This window comes from Danio rerio, chromosome 23 (assembly GCF_049306965.1).
Source record: "Danio rerio strain Tuebingen ecotype United States chromosome 23, GRCz12tu, whole genome shotgun sequence".
Taxonomy (NCBI): domain Eukaryota; kingdom Metazoa; phylum Chordata; class Actinopteri; order Cypriniformes; family Danionidae; genus Danio; species Danio rerio.
Window position 1 is genome coordinate 17,030,001 of NC_133198.1, and position 12,052 is coordinate 17,042,052.

The 12,052-nt window shown below is 35.4% G+C and overlaps 1 protein-coding gene across 14 annotated transcripts in view; it reads right to left on the minus strand.

Moving 5' to 3' along the window:
- sulf2b (sulfatase 2b) overlaps positions 1 to 12,052 on the minus strand; it is a 544,759-nt gene that overhangs the window by 283,751 nt on the left and 248,956 nt on the right. For all 14 annotated transcript variants that reach the window (XM_073938025.1, XM_073938054.1, XM_073938035.1 and 11 more), the window contains one exon: positions 6,102 to 6,151. The gene's annotated coding sequence lies outside the window, so the exon portion shown is untranslated. The remainder of the gene's footprint in view (positions 1 to 6,101; positions 6,152 to 12,052) is intronic.

Here is a 12,052-nt window from a genome sequence, read left to right on the forward strand (position 1 = left end):
ATACAAGTTTTATTTATGGAGAAAATAAAAATGTTTGTCTGTTCTTTGTTTGTCTGAGGTAGTCTACCGAAATGTCTAAATGCAAAGTATGAAGCTGAATAGGTCAGTTGTTGTTACCTGACTCATGATGCGCTTGCATTATTCTACAAAGTTAAGATGTTTTCATCTGGGTTTGCCTAGAATACACACCCATCACCCCCGATATGCGTCCAAGCTGCGTGTCTCGGTTGGAAATAACGGATTTGTCTGCACAAAAGACCAGATATGTAAACAGCCTATTTCACGGCAGCATCACAAAGAGGTCTATGAGCTATGCAAGGCAAAAAAATAAATAAAAAACTGTGTATGGATACAAGTGTACAAGCAACTACTTCTAATAAGTTGTCAAGCAGAACATCGGACTCTTAACTTGAGTTTGACGGCACAAACACACACACATTAGTTTATGTATTTGTTTTGCTGTTTTAGAGACATTTTATAGGCCTTTGATAAAGATCTAATTGATTTCCTTCAGAAACATGTTTCATTTTTACACTGTAAAATGTCTGCATGTTTGTGTCAAAATCGTTATTAAAATCGAAATTTTGTTTATGAAAATCGTGATAGTTTTTTTTGCCCATACAGCACAGCACTAATAATGATTATACAAATACTTTTACATAAGACATAAGGTTGATGAAAATTAGTGGAGCAACATTAACACCCACTCACCTGTGTGAAGCACACTCAGAACTAAAATAAAATGCCTGAACTTTTAGTTGACTAAAACTAAAACTAAATGCCATTTTAGACTAAGACTAAAACTAAATCTAAATTTGCTGTCAAAATGAACTCTGACTTAGGATAACACTTTTGATCATTCAGGCACACTCGCTGGATCATATTGAAGCTGGCCTCTCGTGACTGCAGCCGTGGGACAGCTGGAAGGATTGAAACCATATGCACATTGTGTGAGTGTGTGTGGGTGTGTATGAGACAGAGAGAGCAGATCTTTATCAGAGGAATCTTTGTGGAGTATGTTCTCATCTTCTGGTGGGTGAGTGTGGGAGTGTGGGTGGAATAAACAGGATCGATCTAAAGCCCAGGATTCAAGCGTAGGTGAAAGTTCAGCGACCTGCGGGTCATGCAGAAACACATTAAAAAAGCAAGTGTGTGAGTGTTCTGTGTGCGACTGCTGCAGTCCTGAAACTATCAAAAGTCAAAAGTTTGACTGCATGAAGGCTATAGATGATGGGGAAAAAAGTTGCAGTAGGCTATTACAATAATGTAACATTTATGCTTTCATAAAGTACCACCCAGTTTCACTACCTACTGCCTTAAAAAAAAAAATAGAAAAATGCACAAAAACCAACAAATTCGTCCTACCTAATGTATTATGTCTCAGATCAGGGTGTGCAGTTACTTTGGGCAGCATCTCACATATCACCTTGCAGCCCAAGACCGATTACTCACTAAAGCTAAGCAGGGCTGAGCCTGATCAGTACCTGTATGGGAGACCACATGGGAAAACTATGCTGATGTTGGAAGTGGTGTTAGTGAGGCCAACCTGCGGTCTGTGTGAGTCCTAATGCCCCGGTACAGTGAAGGGGACTCTATACTTTCATTGAGTGCCTTTCAGATAAGGCGTCAAACTGAGGTCCTGACTCTCTGTGGTAATCAAAAATCCCATAGCACTTTTCGTAAAGAGTAGGGGTGTAACCCTGGAGTCCTGGCCAAACTCCTTCCTTCGGCCCTTAACGGTCTCCCAATCATCCTCATCCTCATTAGATCTATCACTGTCTCTCCACTCCACTAATAGCTGGTGTGTAGTGAGCGCTCTGGTGCCATTGGCCTGTGGCTGCCGTCACATCATCCAAGTGGATGCTGCACACTGGTGTTGGTATGCAAAGACAGACCCCCTCATGATTGCAGAGCACTTTGGGTGTATGGCCATATAAATACACACATTGCATTACATTTTACTGCCCATATTAAACACGCAACCTGACCAGTCTTAGAAAAGAAAATTTAGGTGAAAAAAGTCAAATTTACAGTTTTTCTTTCTTTCTTTCTTTCTTTCTTTCTTTCTTTCTTTCTTTCTTTCTTTTTCTTTCTTTCTTTCTTTCTTTCTTTTTTTTTGGTGCACAAATGCAAAAACAAAAAATGTAAATATGTTAAAAAATGTTGGTAGGTGACTTTGTTCACCTACATTTCCTTTTCTAAGACTAGTCAGGTGTGAGTTTTATATCACTACAGTTTAACCACTGAAGTCACATGAAATGTTTTGTCAATGTTTAGATTTTTTCTGGACTTTGAACATCTGCTGTCTATGAAAGATAAGAGAGCTCTAGGATTTCGTCTAACATATTTTAAATGCTCAGAATACAAACAAATATCTCAGGAGTTTGGAACGACATGTAAGTGAGTAATTAATAACAGCATTTTTGGATGAACTAATCCTTTAAGTTACCCAGCATGCAACTTGGGAATGAAGAAAAAAATATAGCCAGGTCTGAAGCAATATATAGGAGCCGATCACACTGAACATGCTTTTTGTGTTGAGAGGCGCCTTTTATAAATTATTTACTAATGGCCTTGAGTGTTTTGCACACTGCTTAGAGGCCGATCACATTGAACGCAGTTTTTGCGTTGAGAGGCGGCATTTTTAATGACTTACAATCAATGACGAACATTTTGCGTTAAGAAGTGCCTGTTTTGAATAAATTACTAATGATCGCGATTGCGTGCTGCTTAAGGGCTGATCACTTTAAACCTGCAATTTGCGTTGGGAGACGCCTTTTTTGAATGATTTACTAATGACTGAGCGTTTTGCACGCTGCTTAGGGGCCAATCACACCGAATGTGCTTTTTGCATTGAGAGACGCATTTTTTGAAAAATGTACTAATGGCTGCAAGTTTTTTTTTCTGCGCTGCTTAGTGGCCGATCCCACCGAACGAGTTTTTTGTAATGAGAGGCACCTTTTTTGAATGACTTCCTAACAACTGCAAACGTTTTGCACGATGCTTAAGCACCCTACACCTCTCGAGTTTTCACCGCCCGCTGCGCCTTGTGTTTTTGCCATTGCGTTCTGTGTGCTGCAGTTGAAAAGCCAACTCTGAGCGGAAAAAGCATGGTATGTCAGTCGTTGGGTTTCCGTTGAGGTGCCTGCAGTGTTTGTGTTGTCAAGATGACTTTTAAAGATGGAGGAGAGACTAGTGGTTGCTGTTTTGAATTAAACCAAGCAGTATGACTCACAAATCTTGAATATCCCATTATTAATAAATATTCAAATTACACCAGTATCAGCAGCAACAATCGCACACAACACCCAGCTGATTCAGTCGTTGCCCGGTGACATAAAACAGCAAAAGTCAGCAAAAAAAGTGAGGCTCGCGTTTTTAGAATGGAAAAGTGTGTTCGGTGTGAGCTGCCCCATAAAGTATCAACATTGTTTTACATACAAGAGCGGAGTAGGCATTTTAAAATAATATTAAAGTGTCTGGCTTCTGCTCTAATCCATTTCCAGCTATTGCTGTGTGTACAAAACTCAAAAGCTCATAATGTTGCTGGATATTGCAAACTAGTATTTTTTACCATGTTATTTTAACTTATTGTCTTAATTAAAAATGCACTGGTTTGTATTGCAAAAACACTTTTTATTTTATAGTTCCTTTGATAAATATATTTATTATAGTTAACTACTGTATGCAAACAGTTATTACAAGTAAATAATACAAACAAAGCCCTAAGTTTGTGCTGTTGGTTAGTTTAACTGAGCATCTAATTGTATGTTTACACTGTTAAATCATAACCCATTTCTAATATTTATGGATGTCTTAATTAAATTTACTTAATTTTTATTATATATACATTTTTTTTAGTTTAAAAACGTTAAGTTTTAAAACTTTGAAAGTTAAATAACACTTCTTTAGTTTAGCAGAAAACAAATGTACTAGAACGTTTTTTTATTTTTATTATTTTTTTGCATGGAACACAAAAGTAGATATTTAGCAAAATGTTGAAGCTGCTCTTTTCAATAAAATTGAACGGTGACCATGTCTGACTCTCATTCACTTTGATTGCACCTTCACTGAATTGAATTGAAGTTTAAATGCTTCAGACTTAGTTTTGCACATAAATATAATATGTTGTCACTAGCCAATTCCCATAAAACCATGTTTGTGTATGTGAGCTCACTTGCATTTGTCAGGATATTGTATGTGTGTACGAGGCAGAAGTAATGGAGCATTTGTGTGTTTGCAGTGAGGGTCGATCTACCATGCTAAAAGGTCATGCAGTGTGTGAGTGTGTGTATGTATGTGTGTGTTTGTACTTGAGCATCCCACAGAGCTCTGACCCCGTGTCCTACTTTCACCCCTTTTATTTCATTCATATATTTATTCAGTCATTTCTGCTTTTCCTTCTGCATCAACAGTTCCTATTTGCAACGCTGACATCATCACTCCCTCTCCTTCACCCTCACAAAAACTTTCATGAGGCTTTGCTGCAGTTTATTTAGGAGATTTACTATAGTAAAATCATGTGTTTGGAGAAAAATATCACACGGTAAATGATTAGTTGACTTTACTTCAATTAAGTGAATAAGACTGTTGCCTTAAAAATAAAAAATACAAACATTAAGTTAAATCAACTTAACATTTTCAGGTTACAATATGTTTACTCAATTTTAAATTAAGACTAGTTGTTGCTATTTAGGTAACACATTTACTTTTTTTAAAGTAAAGTAAAGTAAAGTAAATAATCACTTTTTACAGTGCAGCTTTTTCCAAATTAGCATGATGCAGCGAGCTAACTACAGTAATGAACTCACAGTATACAGTAGCAAAACTATACAGTAATAAGTACAACATAATTGCATGAAACACAACCTTAAGACCAACACTAAAACTATAGTTCTTCTAAAAAAAATACAAATAAAAGTTTGAACATCAGATTTTGCAGATGTCTTCAATATTAATCAATGGGGTATATGCATAATTAATGTTTCTTCCCATACTGATAAACGTCCAGTGAACATTTTTCAATGTTATATAGTTTCTTTTACAGCATCGATTTCGTAATGTAATTAAAATATAATCAGATCAGAATAATCAGAATCAAATAGACTTCAGCATTCATGTAGTTGTTCAAACGTAAAATGAGAATAAAAAGCCGTTTACACGCACGTGCCGACAGGATAAGCAGATGAGCATAGAAACTCCATCTTCATTGAAAATACTGGGGTAAAATAAACATTTTTTTTTTTTAATTAATGGAGCGGAAAAATTTCATTTAATGCAGTGCTTCTTGTCTAGTCAGAGACCCACTTTATATCGTATATCAATCAATCAGGCAGTAAGGATTGTTGATTTTTAAAGAAAACAGACCTTAAACACGCCAATTTTGTGATAGCATACAGTTCACCAAAAGCGCTTGACCCAGTTTTCTAAAATTCAAAAGTCCTTCTGCATACTCCCTATTCCCTACAAATAGGACCATTTTACATCAAGAAAAACTATAAAAACGCTGAAAACACATGATGCAGAGGAACAACATCACTGAAAGTGTCAGATGCATACACTGCAGTGAATGTTTGTAGTAAACAGACTGTTAAATGTATTGTTGTGGATGAAAATATAGCTATCAACCATATTTTTCATGTAAGAGCAGTCATTTGTTAAATTAATGTGTCTGGCTTCCACTTACAGTTATTTTTCCCTGTACGAAACAGCTTGTTAAGCCTTGGATTGCAGACTGGTATTTCTTACAATTTTATTTCTACATTATGTATAGTCTTATTAATTATACTAATGTTAACTGTTGATCACTAATATGATATATTTTACAATAATCAGTACTATTATTTATAAAGGAAACATTCTATTGATCAAAACTGAGAATATTGTAGGACTGGGTGATTAATCAAAAAGAAACTGACATTGAATTCAGAACCTCTGATTTTGGTTATTATTATTATTTTTTTTAGTTTAAAGAATGATCAAGGTGATAAATATAGCTGGGAGGCTCTAAATACACCAGTGCAGTTTTGGAATAAGATATGTTCTCCTCATGACAGATCGGCCATGTGTTTGAGTCATTTATCCAGCATTCTGTTACTCACCTGCTGCTTCAGAAGATCTCAACTGATCGAGCTCACCAATCCAGGTGGTTCTGCAAAACAAACAAACAAAGACAAACATCACATCCACAGCTTTACATGACAGCTTTACAGTTTAAATTAATGCAAACCAGTAGTTTTCATGTATGACACATGATGATTCACATTGGAGGGTTGAATTTTATATTACAGAGCTTGAGTTTTTAAAGGGGCAAGTGAAAAGGGAATTAAACTTGGGAAGCACTGGGATTGTATTGAGAATGAGGGTGATTGTCGATTTGTGTGCAAAACACATTTTTATTGAGAAATCAAGACAAAAGAGCAAAACTGCACACACAGACTCTAAAAAGAAACAAACTGTAAAAAAATAGTTCTTAAATTTGACATACACAATCAACATGACAATTAGAAAGCTATTTACTAGTGGTCTAGTTAAGGCTGAATGATATTGGGATTTTATGCAACATTTAATTTTTCTAATATAAATATTGTGGCTTGGAGTATAATTTCACCAGATAAAATGAATAGGTATATTTGAAAAAGAAAACCTCCATTTAGACACATTGAGATGATTTGATTTAAGATTTAAAGCAGTGCAACAAGAAAAAAAAATATATATAATAAAATCACAAACATTATGAATTACAGTAGAGCTGTCACAATCTTCAGTGATCTAGCAGTGGCAGATCGCTGGAGAACTACAAATTTGTTATGGAACTGGACTTCAAATCCCATCATGCATCTCTCCCACATAAGTTCCAGTTCTTTCCCTGATTGCACCCACACAGGTGGAAACAAATCATAGTTATACATTATCTGTTATGGAGTATACAGTAGTCAATAGTGTGGGATCAATAGACAATGATAGACAAACTTGATATTTAATTAATCTTGTCTCTATCTAACGACTCTAACGTCTCTTGAATCTATCAGCAAACTAGTCACCACATCAGTACCATGCTTCAATCTTTCGCTTTCACGCTGGTACTTAGTAATTTTAGTGAAAACATCAGATACTGTTGGTTGGTTGCTGTTGGTTGTGCACCTTTTTTATCAACCAAGTTTGTCAATGGCATTATAATGACACAAATCATTCTGCCTATTCATGCCCCGCAGTCCTGCAGAAGAAGTGATTGACAGGTGGTAATTTGTGTGAAACTTATCTTTGTTTATTTATAATTTTGTTATGGGTAAAACAAAGACCAAGTGGGTCAGGTAGTGGAAGGGGTAGGCTACAAATAATTAATTAGTTATAAATAATTATTTAATCTGTCATGCTATTGTCCAAATATACAGGGTCTAATAATTCAGGAGGGCTAATAATTCTGGCTTCAACTGTAAGTGCATTTTAGCATACAGTAGTGAACTACAGCCATACAAAATGCAACTTTCCAAGTGTCTAATAGTTGAATATCCAGACTAAATCAAGCCCTGATCACATGTATCTCACAAAACCCATAGAAAATCAACACACATATTTGTTCATGCTTTTGAATTGTGTGTTAAACACTCATTTTCCTATAAATGTTTTCGAACCATCTGCTCTAAATGCCACCAGATTTCTCTATTCTCTGATCGTCAACCTTATTTTCTCCTAAAAACATGATTCAGAAAAAGCACACTAAATCAAAAGACTTTTGTGCGTGCCTCTCGCATTTTCTTTCCTGCTTCCCCTTCTTCTCTTTGTGTCTGAACTGAAGTCTGACCAGAATACTGATGTCATGGATTTGTTGCAGTGCATTTGGACATGCAGAATGACTTTCTGGCCTGTTTTTTTTCTGCCAGTTCCAACTGCGCTGAGAGAAAGCAGGTCCAATTACCAGAGCAGGGGGCTTAGTGAGCACCAAGCCACAAAACACACACACATTCACCCAAAACTGCGTTTATTCAGAAGAAGAGCGACTAGAAGCTAGACTCAGCAATCAGGAGGTGAAGTTATTTAGCATGACGGCTAATGACAGTGTGGGAACGGCCATAGGAATGCATGAGGAGAAAGAGGGAGGAGGAGAGATCCGATCGAAAGCTCCATCAATCACTCTGATTAAGATGTCGGGCTGTCAATCAGGAGGATTAAACTGCATGTCATGCATATTCATTGGGGTGGGATGTGAATGTGTTAAGCTGTATTACAGCAGAGCTGATGCTGAAAGGAGGAGGAGAGGTAATTAGTGGCCCTGCATTCACCCGAGACAAAGGCCGGGTTGAAATGGTGATCTTTTCAAGCCCCAGGAAGCCGGTTGTTGTGATGTATGTACATTTGTGTGCTATTCTGCTGTTCGGTAATGTGTGAAATTTGCTCAACAGAATGTATAAGAGTAAGGGTTAAAGGGGGAACACAGTGGTCAGAAATGTGTCAGATGATTTAACATTCTAGTCTGGAATGCGACAGGTTTGGTTCTGATTGAATTATTTCATTATCATATCAATTCTAATTTTTTCTTCCAATTAAAAAAAAAAAAAAAAGAAAAGACAGACGTTGTGTTTTATGGGTGTTACTGCTTTGGGTGTGTGCTGTGCCTCAAGTGTGTATGACAGGGACTTTAAAGTGTTTTGATCCCAGGGACCTCTAAAAAGTGAACTCCTTCAACGGCACACACTCTCTGAAATATATTTTCATAGCAAAAGTATAATTTGTGATAAGTCTAACACTCATTCATTCACTCATTTTCCTTCGTTTCAGTGCCTTATTTACCAGGAATCGCCACAGTGGAATGAACCACCAACTGTTCCAGCATATGTTTTGCGCCTAGACTGAGGCGACAGTTTTATCTTTCAGCAGGACAATGACCCAGAGCACACAGCCAAAATATCAATGGAGTGGCTTCACAACAACTTGGTGAATGTTCTTGAGTGGCCCAGCTAGAGCCCAGATCTAAATCCTATTGAACATCTCTAGAGAGATCTGAAAATGGCTGTACACCGTCGCTTCCCATCCAACCTGATAGGGCTTGAAAGGTACTGCGAAGAGGAATAGGCAAAAATTCCCAAAGGTGTGACAAGCTAGTGGCATCATATTCAAAAAGACTTAAAGCTATAATTGTTGAAAAGGTGCATCAACAACGTATTGAGCAAAGACTGTGAATACTTATGAACTTTTTTTTTTTTTTTAATACATTTGAAAATCTTTTTTTCACATTGTCATTATGGGGTATTGTGTGTAGAATTTTAAGGAAATACATTAATTAAATCAATTTTGGAATAAGGCTGTAACATAAAAATAATGTGGGAAAAGGTGAAGCGCTATAAATACTTTCCAGATACATTAGTATTTTATCTTAATAAAAAAATAAATAGTATTACTATAAATAGTCAAATTATTTAAGAAAACTGTATTGAAGCCAAAGGACAACTATTTAATAGAATGCAGTAATATTGTCACATTTGGATAATGTGGTGTTAATGTTTAATAATGTTATAATAATTCTGAAAAAAAAAAACCTAAATAAAAACATTTTAATTTATTTAATTTTCTTTCGGCTTAGTCCCTTTATTCATCAGCATATGTTTCACACAGCGGATGCTCTTCCAGCTGCAACCCAGTCAGGGTTTCTGCAGATTTCACCAAGTCAATTTATGACATTTTAAGATATTTTTTAGTTTTTTTATAGTTTTATAATTTACATATATATATATATATATATATATATATATATATATATATATATATATATATATATATATATATATATATATATATATATATATATATATATATATATATATATATATTTATTATTTTTTTTTTTAAAGGGACATCAACAAAACTTAAAAAAATAAAACTAAATGTATGCACAACAGACTGTTATAATATTAGTTAGAAATAAAGTTTTGCTAAAAGTTTTCTTGAGATGTATTGTTGGCGACTGGATGTGGGTAGCTTACATAAGCAAAGAAAAATTAAGACCCATTTAAAAAGATTTTTGACCTAAATTTATTTTTATTTAGAAAAATAAATAAATAAATAAATAAATAAATAAATAAATAATAAAATTTATATATATATATATATATATATATATATATATATATATATATATATATATATATATATATATATATATATATATATATATATACACACATTTATAATTTATTTATATTTATATATAAATAAATAAAGATCTTTAAAATGCACATATTAATTTCTTGCAAAAAAATGTATTTGTGGAACCGTATTTATTAAAACATTTAAAACATGTTATCTTTATGGATGAGTTGAATAAATTAATGAATTTCAGAAAGTAAAGTGTTATATAACCCAACAATGCAGGACACAAAGTTCTGTAATTGTGGAAGTTGTGAAGCAGGTCAAGAACTCTGTAGGAAGTGTGTTTCTCCGCTTGGAGCCGTGAGATGTGTTAAGGTGACATTGACAGGAGGCACACACTCAGCCATCATTCAGCTTCATGCCTGCAGCCATAAGCCCACACTGACACACTCTCCTCTGCATCTTCACACTTTTCCATCTCAGGCACTCTGTTCACTCCATACATTATACCCTTTCTTCTTTCCTTCCTTCCTTCCCTCCTTCCTTCCTTCCTTCCTTACTTCCTTTTTTCTTATTTGTGAAAAAAAGCTAAGAAATATTTAAAATACATGCCAAATATATATTTTTAACTGTGAAGCTGGATAAAATCTATTTCTGTGATTCACTAAAATATTTTTTATTTTAAAATATATATATCTCAAAATGTAAATAAATTATATAAATAATAAGCATTAATAAAATTATTGCTATTATTTATAAATGATTTTAATACTATTATTAATATGTCTTATCAAAGTGCATCCGTAAAGTATTCATAGCACTTTTTCCACACTTTTTGATGTTAAAGCCTTATTCCAAAATGGATTGCATACATTTATTTCCCAAAAATTATACATGTTAACCCATAATGACAATGTGAAAAAAAGATTTTTTGGAAATTGTTGCTAATTTTTTGAAAATAAAAAATTTGAAAAATCACATGTACAAAAATATTCACAGCCTTTGCTCAATACTTTGTTGATGCACCTTTGGCAGTAATTACAGCATCCAGTCTTTTTGAATATGATGGCACAAGCTTGGCACACCTGTCTTTAGGAATTTTTGCCCATTCCTCTTTGCAATACCTCTCAAACTCTAACAGGTTGGATAGGAAGCGATGATGCACAGCCATTTTCAGATCTCTCCAGAGATATTCAATAGGATTTAGGTCTAGGATCTGTCTGGGCCACTCAAGGACATTCATTTATTCTGGCAGTGTGCTTTGGGTCATTGTCCTGCTAGAAGATGAACAGTCGACCCAGTCTGAAGTCAAGAGAACTCTGAAGCAAGTTTTCATTCAGGATGTCTCTGTACAATGCTGCATTCATCTTTCCCTCTATCCTGACTAGTCTTTCAGTTCCTGCACCTGAAAAACATCCCCATAGCATGATGCTGCCACCACAATGCTTCACTGAAGGTAAGGTATTAACCTGGTGATGAGTGGTGCCTGGTTTTCTCCAAACTTAACACCTGGCATTCACATGAAAGAGTTCAGGTTTAGTCTCATTAGACCAGAGCATTTAGTTTCTTATGGTCTCAGAGTCTTTCAGATGCTTTTTGGCAAATTCCAGGCAGGTATAGTCGCTTCCATCTGGCCACTCTACCATACAGGCCTGATTGGTGGATTGCTGCACAGATGGTTTTTTTTCTGTAAGGTTCTCCTCTCTCCACAGAAGAACGCTGGAGCACAGACAGAGTGACCATTGGGTTAGTGATCACCTCCCTGACTAAGGCCCTTCTCCCTCGATCACTCAGCTTAAATGGTCGGCAAGTTCTAGGAAGAGTCCTGGTAGTTTCAAACATCTTCCACTTACGGATAATGGAGGCCACTGTGCTCATTGGAACTTTCAGAGTAGCAGAAACTTTTTTGTAACCTTCCCCAGCCCTGTGCCTCAAGACAGTCCTTTCTCGGAGGTCTTCAGACAGT